The 12,680-nt window shown below is 37.9% G+C and overlaps 1 protein-coding gene across 1 annotated transcript in view; it reads right to left on the minus strand.

Moving 5' to 3' along the window:
• The window catches only part of LOC139135235 (amidase-like), a 33,958-nt gene extending 22,225 nt beyond the window's left edge, over positions 1–11,733 (minus strand). The window contains exon 1 of the mRNA XM_070702522.1: positions 11,550–11,733. The gene's annotated coding sequence lies outside the window, so the exon portion shown is untranslated. The remainder of the gene's footprint in view (positions 1–11,549) is intronic.
• Positions 11,734–12,680: the final 947 nt, after the last annotated feature.

Genomic DNA, 12,680 nt, shown 5'->3' on the forward strand with positions numbered 1-12,680 from the left:
ATTAGATATATAAATCTGAATGGACTTTACAAAGTTGATGAAACTTGCTATGTACATGGAGATACTATGATATAACATTATTGAAAATCATTAAGCAGTTTTACTTCAGCCAATTCTTTATTACATTTTTAATGAACTTCACTAATTAGGGAAATATATCTTAATTGATTCGACCGAAGTTGAGAATCTTGCAACATACTATAAAACAACATTATTAAAAGTCATCGTTTACTTCAGCCAATTCCTAATTTGCATATATAATGAACTTTCCTAATTAGGGATATTTATCTGTATTGACCAGACCAAATTTGACAAAACTTGCTATGTACATTAAAGATACTATGATACAGCATTGAAAGTCATTAAGCATTTTTACTTTAGCCGATTCCGCAAATTTAATGATTTTTTGCTCACGTGTTCACACACGTGAGCATATGTCGCAGCGATGTGTGTCTGTCTGTCTCTCTGTCTGTCTGTCCGTCTGTCTGTCTGTGTGTCTGTCTGTCTGTCTGTGGGTCCATTTTCTCAAAACGGCTGAACGTATTTCAGTCAAATTTGGTAGACATCTTCAGAATTCAAATGGCTAGAACTGAAAAGGTTTTGGTGGGCGTGGCTTGGATATTAATGAAGTTATGAAAGTTTTAATTTTTTCTGTTACGCCGCGTATGACAAGTGAAAACAATCGACTGTTTGAGGGCGCTGTGAAAAGTGCTTGTCCAGGTTGGCTACAGCTGGATAGCTCTGGTTTCAACCACGGTCCCTCCGTGTTTCAACCTCGTATTGAACATTAAAAATATGATATTTTATTACTCATTCAACTCACTATTCAAGATAAAATATCGTTTAGCAAATTAGCTTTATCCTTGGTAATTGATTGTTTCCCTCGCTGCTCGATCGCCAGAAATGAGTACATACAATCTTAGCCCTGCGTACGATGCTGTGTGTTCCGCTACAGCTAATAGCCCCGCTCACCACAGATGTGGTGAGCGTGGCTATTAGCTGTAGCGGAACACACAGCATCGTACGCAGGGCTAATACGTTCTCTACCTAGCCTCATGGCATGGAAGTGCTGATGAATAATAACTTTGGGTCAAAGGTATTGAAGTGTCCAATCAGGTTCGTGCACAGAGTCCAAGGCCATGACCTACTTCATGTACTTCTGCACTGTTTTGATTTTGCTTCGCCAAGAAACATATTCGTCATTGTCCATAGAAGTATGTTTGCTCTCCTTTGAGGTTGTTTGTGAAACAAATTCCGGGATAGGCCTTGGAATGCATACGATCGGCATCGCGGCAGTGCATGTAGCTAGCCCTACGAGTATGGCGAGAGTGTCCGGCTTTGGCTACGCCGCCTCCCACCTCCGGTAGGCGGCGTAGCCCCCGGCGTAGCCAAAGCCGGACACTGTCGCCATACTCGTAGGGCTATGCATGTAGCGTACCATGCTTGTGTAACTGCCGAGCTCAACGTGCATTCACGGTTGATACTCGTGTACAATCATGATGTGTTCAATTCTGATGAAGATTACTTACTTTTGCAGTCTTTTTTCCGTACGATAATCCCGACAATACGTGTTACTGTTAGAGGACCGTGGCCATTTTATGATAATTTCAATACTGCACAGCTACATAGCGTCAAATCGTGTGGATCGAGGTACCGCGTTTATGGTGTCCAATCCATGCCAAAATTACTACTTTGATTTTACAACACAACATGCCATTCCGAATTCTATTTTACAATTCAACATGCTATTTCACAACACAACATGCACTTCCAAATCCTATTTTACAACTCAACATGCTATTTCACAACACAACATGCCATTCCAAATCCTATTTTACAACTCAACATGCTCTTCCCAATTTCATTTGACAACACATCATGCACTTCCAAATCCTATTTTACAACTCAACATGCTCTTCCCAATTTCATTTGACAACACATCATGCACTTCCAAATCCATATTTTACAACTCCACATGCTCTTCCCAATTTCATTTGACAACACATCATGCACTTCCAAATCCTATTTTACAACTCAACATGCTCTTCCCAATTTCATTTGACAACACATCATGCACTTCCATATCCTATTTCACAATTCAACATCCCATTCTAAAGCTAGCTCTGCGGAGCAGGGCAGTGTTACTGGCTATCGAACAAGATTCAAAATGGCGGACGTGAAATGGTCCCCTCGCACAGAGAGAAATGCGAACTTTGCACAAGTCTAAAAACGCAGCTTAGCACATTGTGTATCTAAACAAGATGAGCGTGCTCAAAAACTAGGATCGATCACGATTTTAAATTAAAAATTGGCTGTTTTTGGAAAAGAAACTGCGTATTAAAATCAGCAGTTTTGTCTATTGTGCACCGTGCGTGGGAGGCTTATCGTGAAAGACCGAGATATGTGCGCATCTGATACGGATCCCATCGCATAGAGAGATGACAGTGGGCTTTGTGTAAGTTCAAAAGCACAGCTTAGCTCATCGTGCATCTAGACAAGTTGAGCGTGCTCAAAATAGGAGATCGATCACGATTTTGGGTGAAAAAAAACCGAGTTTTCGGTGGAGAAACTGCGCATTGCAACCAGTGGAAAAAGGAAAAAAAATCCGTCAAAAGTTACTTTCTGAAACATTTTTATTTTAGTCTGCATCAGATAGGCCTATACTATGATTCTTTGGCCAAGAGAGGGGGAGGAGAGGAGATCTGAAGGGTATAATCGTGGCCAGTATGTATTATCTTATATCTCGAATTACTTTACGATGCCAAACTTCAGTGAAAGAAAAAATATGATAAACAGAACAAAAAGTTATAAAATAAAAAAGTTACTTCATTTACTGGCCACGATCATACCTTTCATATCTCCCCTCCCCCCCCCCCTTCTTGGCCAAAGAATCATAGTATATCTGATGCAGACTAAAATAAAAATGTTTCAGAAAGTAACATTTGACGGATTTTTTTTCCTTTTACCTAAGTGCGTCATCTGTTTTTCTCAAGTTTCTTGGCTGATTATTGTTATTGAAATTTGTGGGGAATTTTTTTTTCGAAAATTTTCCACTCCCCAATGGTCCACCCCTTGCCGGCTAAAGGCCTCCCACCACAGCCCTGCTGACCGCCATAAAAACCAACCACTGGTTGCAACGCGCAGTTTCTCCACCGAAAACTCAGTTTTTTTCACCCAAAATCGTGATTGAATTCCTATTTTGAGCACGCTCAACTTGTCTAGATGCACGATGAGCTAAGCTGTGCTTTTGAACTTACACAAAGCCTATTTTCATCTCTCTATGCGATGGGACCATATCCGTATCAGATGCGCCATATAGTAAATCTTGGTCTTTCACGATAAGCCCTCCACGCACGGTGCACAATAGACAAAACTGCTGATTGCAGCGCGCAGTTTCTTTTCCAAAAACAGCCAATTTTAATTTATAATCGTGATCGATCCTAGTTTTCGAGCACGCTCATTTTGTTTAGATACACAATGTACTAAGCTGCGTTTTTAGACTTGTGCAAAGTTCTTTCTCTCTCTGTGCGAGGGGACCATTTCGCGTCCGCCATTTTGAATCTTGTTCGATAGCCAGTAACACTGCCCTGCTCTGCAGAGCTAGCTTTAGAATGGGATGTTGAATTGTGAAATAGGATATGGAAGTGCATGATGTGTTGTCAAATGAAATTGGGAAGAGCATGTTGAGTTGTAAAATAGGATTTGGAAGTGCATGATGTGTTGTCAAATGAAATTGGGAAGAGTATGTTGAGTTGTAAATAGGATTTGGAAGTGCATGATGTGTTGTCAAATGAAATTGGGAAGAGCATGTTGAGTTGTAAAATAGGATTTGGAAGTGCATGATGTTTGTCAAATGAAATTGGGAAGAGCATGTTGAGTTGTAAAATAGGATTTGGAAGTGCATGATGTGTTGTCAAATGAAATTGGGAAGAGCATGTTGAGTTGTAAAATAGGATTTGGAAGTGCATGTTGTGTTGTGAAATAGCATGTTGAGTTGTAAAATAGGATTTGGAAGTGCATGATGTGTTGTCAAATGAAATTGGGAAGAGCATGTTGAGTTGTAAAATAGGATTTGGAAGTGCATGTTGTGTTGTGAAATAGCATGTTGAGTTGTAAAATAGGATTTGGAATGGCATGTTGTGTTGTGAAATAGCATGTTGGATTGTAAAACAGAATTCGGAATGGCATGTTGTGTTGTAAAATCAAAGTAGTAATTTTGGCATGGATTGGACACCATACAGCAGGTTGTTGAACGGGATACAGAAACTCTGCAGAGGAGAAACGATCGTTGACATGAACAGTCAATGTACTTCAGCACGTAGTCCGCAGATAGCGGATCGAGAAAATAAACGTGTCCCAGTAAATAACGGAATATTTATGTACATTAACTCGATATTAATCAAATTTCCAGCTCATCGCAAAAAATGTATTGCAAAGATTAATTTGTCACTGACAAATACTGCACTGTATGGAAAAAACAGTCTGTAGAATAGTTCAACCTCAAGTGGTATTACCCGAGACAAACACTTGTGTTGTCAATTTTGATTTCATTTCATAAACTTCATACTTCATCGAGTATCGTGTATTTCAGCCTTTGTGAAGCCATTTTATTGATATTTTCAATTTTTGTCTTGGCTTTGTTGTGGAACATGTTGAATCGTCTCCGTGGACATGTAGGCAAAAGTGTGACGGGGTCGAAGTGACTTGGGTACCTGGGGCCGACCAAAACCAGTGTGAATTACTGGGGTCAAAGCGGACAGCGCCGGGTGACGTGTTCCCCAAGCGAGCTACCTTCAGAAGTCTGTTTCATCGCAAAAACGTCAACTTTTAAAACCCGTCATTTATTTACTGATGTTATTCTCAGCATCACAAACATATACGCCTCTGCTATGTATCACAGCAAATAGTTATATTTGAGCGCCCCGTAAATGGGATCCTCGTTTTTTTGCGAACCCGGAAGTGTGTCTTGCTCAATGCATTTCCTACCCATAGCGAGGGAAACTGCCCGCGTTCCCATGCTCCCATGCACCCTTTTTCAATGCCAGTGCTACGCCATCTGTGCAAAATTTGTGGTGGTTACATGCTCCCGTGTTATGGAAAACCTCTCTTATTCTAACAATGACGTAGTTGACTTTGGACTTCGATTTCGTAAATGTGATGTCCATGCAGTGAGTTTGGGTTGGCGCGCTTATAATGCAATCTTCGCCCGCCTGCGGTCCGATATCCCGCATTTATTAGCGATATTTATCTGTTTTGACTTGACCAAAGTTGGCAAAACTTGCTATGTACATTAAAGATACTATGATACAAGATTATTGAAAGTCATTTGACATTTTTTTCAGCCAATTCCCAATATGCATATTTAATGAACCTTCCAAATTAGGGATATATACTGGCATTTACTTGATAAAATTTGGCGAAACATGCTGTCTACATTGATCATTATACCAGGTTATAACAGTATTGAAAGTCATTTTGCATTTTCATGTCAGCTAATTCATAATTTGCATAAATAGCTAACAAGCTTTCACGGTTTGGCATATAGAGCTTGAAGGACTTGACCAAAGGTAATTACACATGCTATATTGTGATACAATGACAGTACTCAAAGAAATTAATTATTTTATTTCAGCTAATTACATATTTGAATACTTAATGACCTTTAGAATTGATCTGTGGTGAAATTCATTGTGTTGATCATAACACTTTAAATGTAGCAAAGCATGTAGCAAAGGTTCAAACTTGCACATAAATGCAATATATAATGAAACACGTGAGCATTTTCAGTTCATATCTGGTTCCTAATTAAGGGTATTTATCTGTCTTGACTAGACCAAAGTTGACGAACTGCTTTGTACATTAAAGATACTATGATACGACATTATAGAAAGTCATTTAACATTTTTAATTCAGCCTATTCATAATTTGTGTATTTAATGAGAACATTTCAGTCAATTCCTAATTTGCATATTTTAATGAACTTTCCTGATTGGGGATATATACTTGGATTTAAAATTAATCTGTGGTGAATATTGTTCATTATGTTGATCATAACACTTTAAATGAAGTTGCAAACATGTGGCAAAGGTTCAAATTTACACATAACTGCTATATATAATTAAACACGTGAGCATTTACAGTTCATATCTGGTCAGTTTTAGCTTATTTACATTTAAAGTGGCACATTTATTTACACAAAATCACATCTACATGTACAACTCATGGCACATCTATACACAAAATGCCAAGGTATAAATATCTGGTTTGCAAGCTCTTGAAAAGGACTAACAGACAGACGAGACAAACCATGGTATATATATATACATATACATGCATACATCCATACATACATACAAAAAAAAGCCATAGAATGACCTCGCCAACCAGCATGGTAAATAGGCTAGAAAAGATGTATTAATTGCCCCAAAAGGACAATTCAACCTGGTATATGGGTAAGGTTATATAACATACATATACAAGGCTGTAAGGGCCTGGACACAATCAAAAGGGAGGGAAGGGCTGGTGTTTTTCAAAATCTTGGTTGATGAAAAATAGTGGCCCTCTCCTAAGTTCTTGCACAAAAAATATTGACCCTCCCGAATTACAGTGCATGAAAAATAGTGACCCTGAGTCTCCATCACTTATACTTGCAATAACTAACTTAAGCAACAATTAGCATTATTATTATCATTATCATTATTATTATTTTATTATTATAATTATTACTAATTGGAAGATAAGTTGCCTTATTAATGTACTTCACTCAGGTTGGTTAAATTTTTAACATTTCGCTGTATTTCCACATTCTATGCAAAAATCTAATTCTGCTAGTTACTTTTGCAAAGTTAAGTTGATATAACAGCTGGGGGAGGTCATGAGAGGGTGTCCATCTCCCTAATAACAAAGTATTATGAAACTTTGAGAAATACTGTTTGATTTGATGCCAAGGGTTTTTGAATATTTGATAAATAAATTGCTTCATTTGGCTAATTTTCATGTATTAACCATAAGTTTAAGATATTGCAATGATTTAACAATTTAACACGTTTTGATGAAATTGATGTATATGATATCATGCAAGTAGTACCAGGGGGAGGTCAGGAAGGTGTGTACCCCTCCTGATGTAGTTGATTTGAAAATGAAGTAAAGAATGATGTGATTTGGTTGCACTTTTATGATTTCAATTTATTTTTGGAGGTGTTTTAATTGAAATTTACATTCACAATGTAAGTAGCTGGAAGAGGTCAAATCCCCTTTTTGATGTAGATTTTTAAAGGACAGTTATGAAACAGCAGGATTTGTGTACTTTTTGTGATTTAAATTTAAATTTAAATTTCATTATTTAATTTTCATGATTTTCATGGCAATTGGTTACATGTGATGTACAAAGTAGCTGGGGGAGGTCAGGAGGGGGAACCCCCCTTCTGATGGGGTGATTTGGTAGCACCTGTGAGATTGAAATTTATTTTTTGGACATTGATGAAAGTAGATAACAACGTGATGTGTAAAGAGGAGCTGGGAAAGGTCAGGAGTGGTGTCCCCCCTCCTGATGAACAAAAGTAGGAAAATAAACTTACAAAATAGTGTGATTTGGTGGCACCACATAAATTTGTGATTTAAATTTATTTTTCATAAATTGATGAAAATAGATTACAATACATTGTATGAGGAGTAACTGAGGGAGATCAGGATGGGGTGTCCCCTTCTTATGTAGAAGATTTAAAAAATGCACACACAAAATTTCGTGTGATTTGGCACATTTGGTGGGTCTTATAATGATTTAAATTTATTGTTCTTGATAAACGCCAGAGCTGTTTCAACAATTATCCCTTGATCAAAACACTCTGTACATATACTCCAGAGCTATTTCAACAATTATCTCTTGATCAAAACACTCTGTACATATTCTAACAGCACTACTCATAAGCCCTAGTGGGTAATAATGCCCAAAACTCAAGAAAATTTCCACATTGTTTTTTTTATGTATTTGAAATTGATGTTGCTTACAGTAATTATAACTTCCACTAGATACAAGCTAAAATTTTTGTTCTGTGACATTGTCATTTCATTAATAATAATAATAATAACAATAATCTTTATTACCCTTAATCATATTAATATTACAATTCAGTAATGAATGTATATCTGAGTTGTGCTGTGATAAAGGGTAAACGGAAACGGAAAGCAGCAAATGCTAGTCTAGTCCGTTCCCAAAGCCATTTGATGTTAAAGCAAGAAAAAGAAGAAGAAACAAGAAAACTGAAGTATATCGAGGTAGTGTACGTAACACGAAAGTAGCTGGACTGCAAATTAACCTAATTGTAACAAAGTAACTAAGTGAATAAAAGAACAACTACATAAATAAATATATAACTAAATAGATACATTACGAGTAAGTAGAAATGCGTAAAAAAGAAAACCATAAAAAAAACGTATAGAAAATATATATATATTTAAATATGATATACATATATGTAAAGTTGAATATAACTCTTCATCAATTAAGGGCTCATCAATTAAGGGCATTGGAAAATGTAAAGTGTCAAAATCATCAGACAGTTGGAGATTTGCACATTGATTGTTCCCCATATCATGAGGAAACTCTTTGAATTATGTGTACCAGAAACATGCGATTTTATTGACTTTTGGTTATGATTGATCAAAACAGTTGATCATATCATATTTTATGAAAATTTCCTTGCACAAAAAAGTGATCACCCTCCCCGAAATACTTGCACAAAATTTAATGACCATTCCCTAAACAGCTGCAGGAAAAATAGTGACCCTACCTCCAATCACACCAGCCCTCCCTTTTACATAATTCTGTACAGGCCCTAAGGCCACGTTCAAAAAAATGGTGAGGGGGGGCTGGAGGAATTGCGATTGAAATCTTATTTTTTTTCAGATCCCCCCCCTCAATACCCTCAAAAATTTTCAAGTCCCCCCCCTCAATACCCTCAAAAATTTTCAAGTCCCCCCCCCCCCACAAATTACCATATAGCCGCATATTTATAAGGATGCACGCAGAGTAAAAAAAAACATGTAATGTGTCGTTCTGCACGCAAATGTTCAACACTACCTCTTATCAGCAGGTTGTAGAGCCATATACCTAGGGCAAGTTCTTAAATTGATTCATTTTTAAATGCATCAGTGAACTTTTTGGATTTCTCAGTCTAAGCCGATTGAGTTATCGAACTCTGGCCAGTTCAACGGCACCAGCTGAAAAGCACACAAAATGACAATCATGAGAGATTATGAAAATTGTGTATTCCTAGCTACGTTTAACCAAATTGTGAAAAAATGAGCACAGTGACCTACCAAATTTTTTTTTTTCAAAAGTACAAGACGTACAACTTAGATGCCACTTATAAAATGTTTTACAAAATTGACAATACTGGAAGGTTAAAATATTCCATGAAATTAATGTTTTAATCTCAGAAATTTTGGGTGTAATAATGGCAAATTTGATAACAAATAAAACATTCCATTTAATCACACATTTTTCCATTTAAATTACAGTCTTTACTGTTCAGAGTTTTACTTTTGTGTTATTGGTACAATGAGATGTGAAAATTTCATTCACTGCATGAACTTGAAATGAATGGTTTATATATTGATTTTAAGTGATTTTACAAAAACTGGCTTTTCATCGTACATTTGTATAAGATCAATTTGGTGACCCCATCTTTTTTTCTAATATTTGATTGTTCTCATATGCCAGAATTCAAAAATTCATGGTAACTGTTAGTCCCCTAGTCTTCTATGTGATGCTCTCTGGCTGGATCTTGTGTACAAGTATAAGATGTATGTTTCACTGTCAATTGAGTGTCCTATGACCGAAACTCTTCTTAAACTACATCAGAGTCAGAGCTACATGTATCACTGTCACTGCCAGTATGTAGTAGCAGGGCAGTAGTTGTATTAACTTTTCATTTTGACAATATTTTTGTTCAGTTTATACAATTGTGTTCTTGTTCTACTCCCTACAGAATGTTGAGCTATCCAGTATTCATCTTGCCAACAGCAGCCTACGTGTACTGTGCATTTGCATCATTCAATTATCACCAATTTTTAGACAAACGGGCTTTGTTGACCAACTGAATATTGTGTTTTTCAGCAGCATGCTGTAGAAAGACACCAAGAAACTGTGTTTGATACATTGCATGAAATATTGAACAAATTATCAACAGTTGTAGCTCCTACCCCATTACAAGGCCAACTTGTTCTATGAAAATTTAATGGCATTCATACATTTTTAGACTTTTTCGAGATTAAAGACATAAAATATGACAAAACAGTTCTAGATTTTGTTTAATTATTACTAACATTAGAACCATTGGACGACATCAAAATGTTGGGAGTCAAAATATTTTCAGGTCCCCCCCTATAGGCAGAGCAAAACTTTCAAGTCCCCCCCTCGACTACCCCAAAAATTTTCGAATCCCCCCTGAATTCCTTCAGCCCCCCCCCACCACTTTTTTTGAACGCGGCCTAAACGTAATTCAAGCTCGACTCACGACCGAGAACATATTTATAAACAGCGATTCTTACTGAACAATTGTCACTGAGCAAAACTTACCTAGCTGAACGATCCCTAAACCCTAACGATCGATCCTCATCACGTGAATCGAAGCAACAAGAGCTCGGCATGAAATACACAAAACAGCAACTTTGCGGAAACTGGGCCGACCGAGACACAGCTGGCTAATATCTAATTAAGGGCGAATCAACAGACAAGGCCATCGACGGGGCCAAAACTCACAAAAGGCGTTATCGGTAAACCAATAAAAATGTATACCCATTTATGTAATGTACAGATCGACTGCAATCTTTCAGGGTTCCAGCAGTGCAGTACTACACGTAATCACAAAAAATTATTTCATCAATGATCTTCAAATTTAAAAACTTATCACAGTCGTTTGGAGAGCTATTCAGCGCTGGGACTATTCGCCCCATAGACGAGTGTGCAGAAGCGGGGTATTTCTCGCTTCTGCACACTCGTCTATGGGGCGAATAGTCCCAGCGCTGAATAGCTCTCCAAATGACTGTGAACTTATTGATAACATAACATATCATATGTGGAGAGCGTCACAGGGCGTCTTCGAGACTTGGGCGGAGCACAGCCCGTGCGGAACACAGGCGTACGGAATGTTTCCTAGATCGTCGTCGGATGGGAAGTGACTGACACTGTACTGTGAGGCCGAAGGCCGAACCTCGGTAATGTATAAGAATGTATTCTTATACAGTACCGAGGTTCGGCCTTCGGCCGCACAGTACAGTGTCAGTCACTTCCCATCCGACGACGATCTAGGAAACATTCCGTACGCCTGTGGTGCGGAATATATATCGCCTTATCGGTGAATAGTGTGATAGTGAATACGCAGCGGTGCTGTTGCGTATCCCCGTGCGGGGGCAGTGTGGTATTCCGTGTACTATATTGTAGAGTAAGTTAAAAAAGATGTTTATACCTCATCGGCGTAGATTGAACCCGGAATTTGAATGGACTATGGGAAAAACAAAATCAAGTGCATGAACGCGCAGAGAAGTACCTGGATTTCCGTGCCGTGGTTTGTACACGTGGTTTGTTTGTACCTCCGCCACGTGATCTCTTGGTTGTACCCGTACCTCACTATTTACAGTTGGTTTGTTGAAGTGTTCAGTTTTGTACTTCGTCCAACTTTGGACTGTACCATACTGCACTCTCGAGATCTCTGCTAGTGAGTTTAGTATACTGGTAATAAAGGACAGAACTCTAGAACAGATTGCGTTTTTTTTATGTGGGCGTATCGACCACGCTCGGGTCAGAGGTCATCGCAACAGAACCTGTGACAAGTAAGGGACTGGTCAATTTCTTCGGCCGGGGGGGGGGTGTTCCACCCTGTTTTTGACTTTGGTGATGGGGGGGTTCACCATGTTTTTGAAATGCCCAATTAGGGGGGGGGGGGGTCAGTGTGTTTTTGAATTTCGACACAGCCCATCATTGCCTAAAATGCATTGTGTCAGCCTAAATTCCATCATTCAGTTGCATTTTTCAAAACCTTCAGGTATTGTATGAAAAAAAAATCAGATCAAGATATCAGAAATATAACACGACCCTGTATGTGGGTATTGCACACAGTGGAGTCCGATAAGCGGACCTGTTACAACAGAAATACTTTTGTTTTGTTTAATTCATTTGATTAAAGCTACTGATTAAAGTAACACATTGTCATTGTATGACGGTTTTGCCAAGTAGATTATTCCGACTTATTTTGAACAAGATCACATTTTGACAACAGAGAATAATCCGTGGCATATTTCGTGGCCAAACAATATATCTACTTGAAATCGGTATATTGACATGAAGATTTCCATAATACCCTAATTTCCTATCTGATATTCACGCACTTGCATTTTGGTCAAACCCTATATTTACTGATGTATTGATATCCTGTATGATGATTGACAAAAGGGACATTCTTCATCGTCATGTGCGTCTTTTTTGCAAACGCAACTTCATCAATCTAACATTTTCAATTTAACAGCATGTGCAGCATATTTGCGGCTGCCCCATTTAATTATTGAAGCATAACACCTACCAATCTACTGTATCTTTGCATTTATCAGGGAAATATTTTTTTCACATGGTAGCCAGGAAATACAAACAAACAAGCATACCAACAAACAATAAATAAACAAAA

The sequence above is a fragment of the Ptychodera flava genome, chromosome 6 (assembly GCF_041260155.1).
Source record: "Ptychodera flava strain L36383 chromosome 6, AS_Pfla_20210202, whole genome shotgun sequence".
In the NCBI taxonomy this organism is placed as follows: Eukaryota; Metazoa; Hemichordata; class Enteropneusta; family Ptychoderidae; genus Ptychodera; species Ptychodera flava.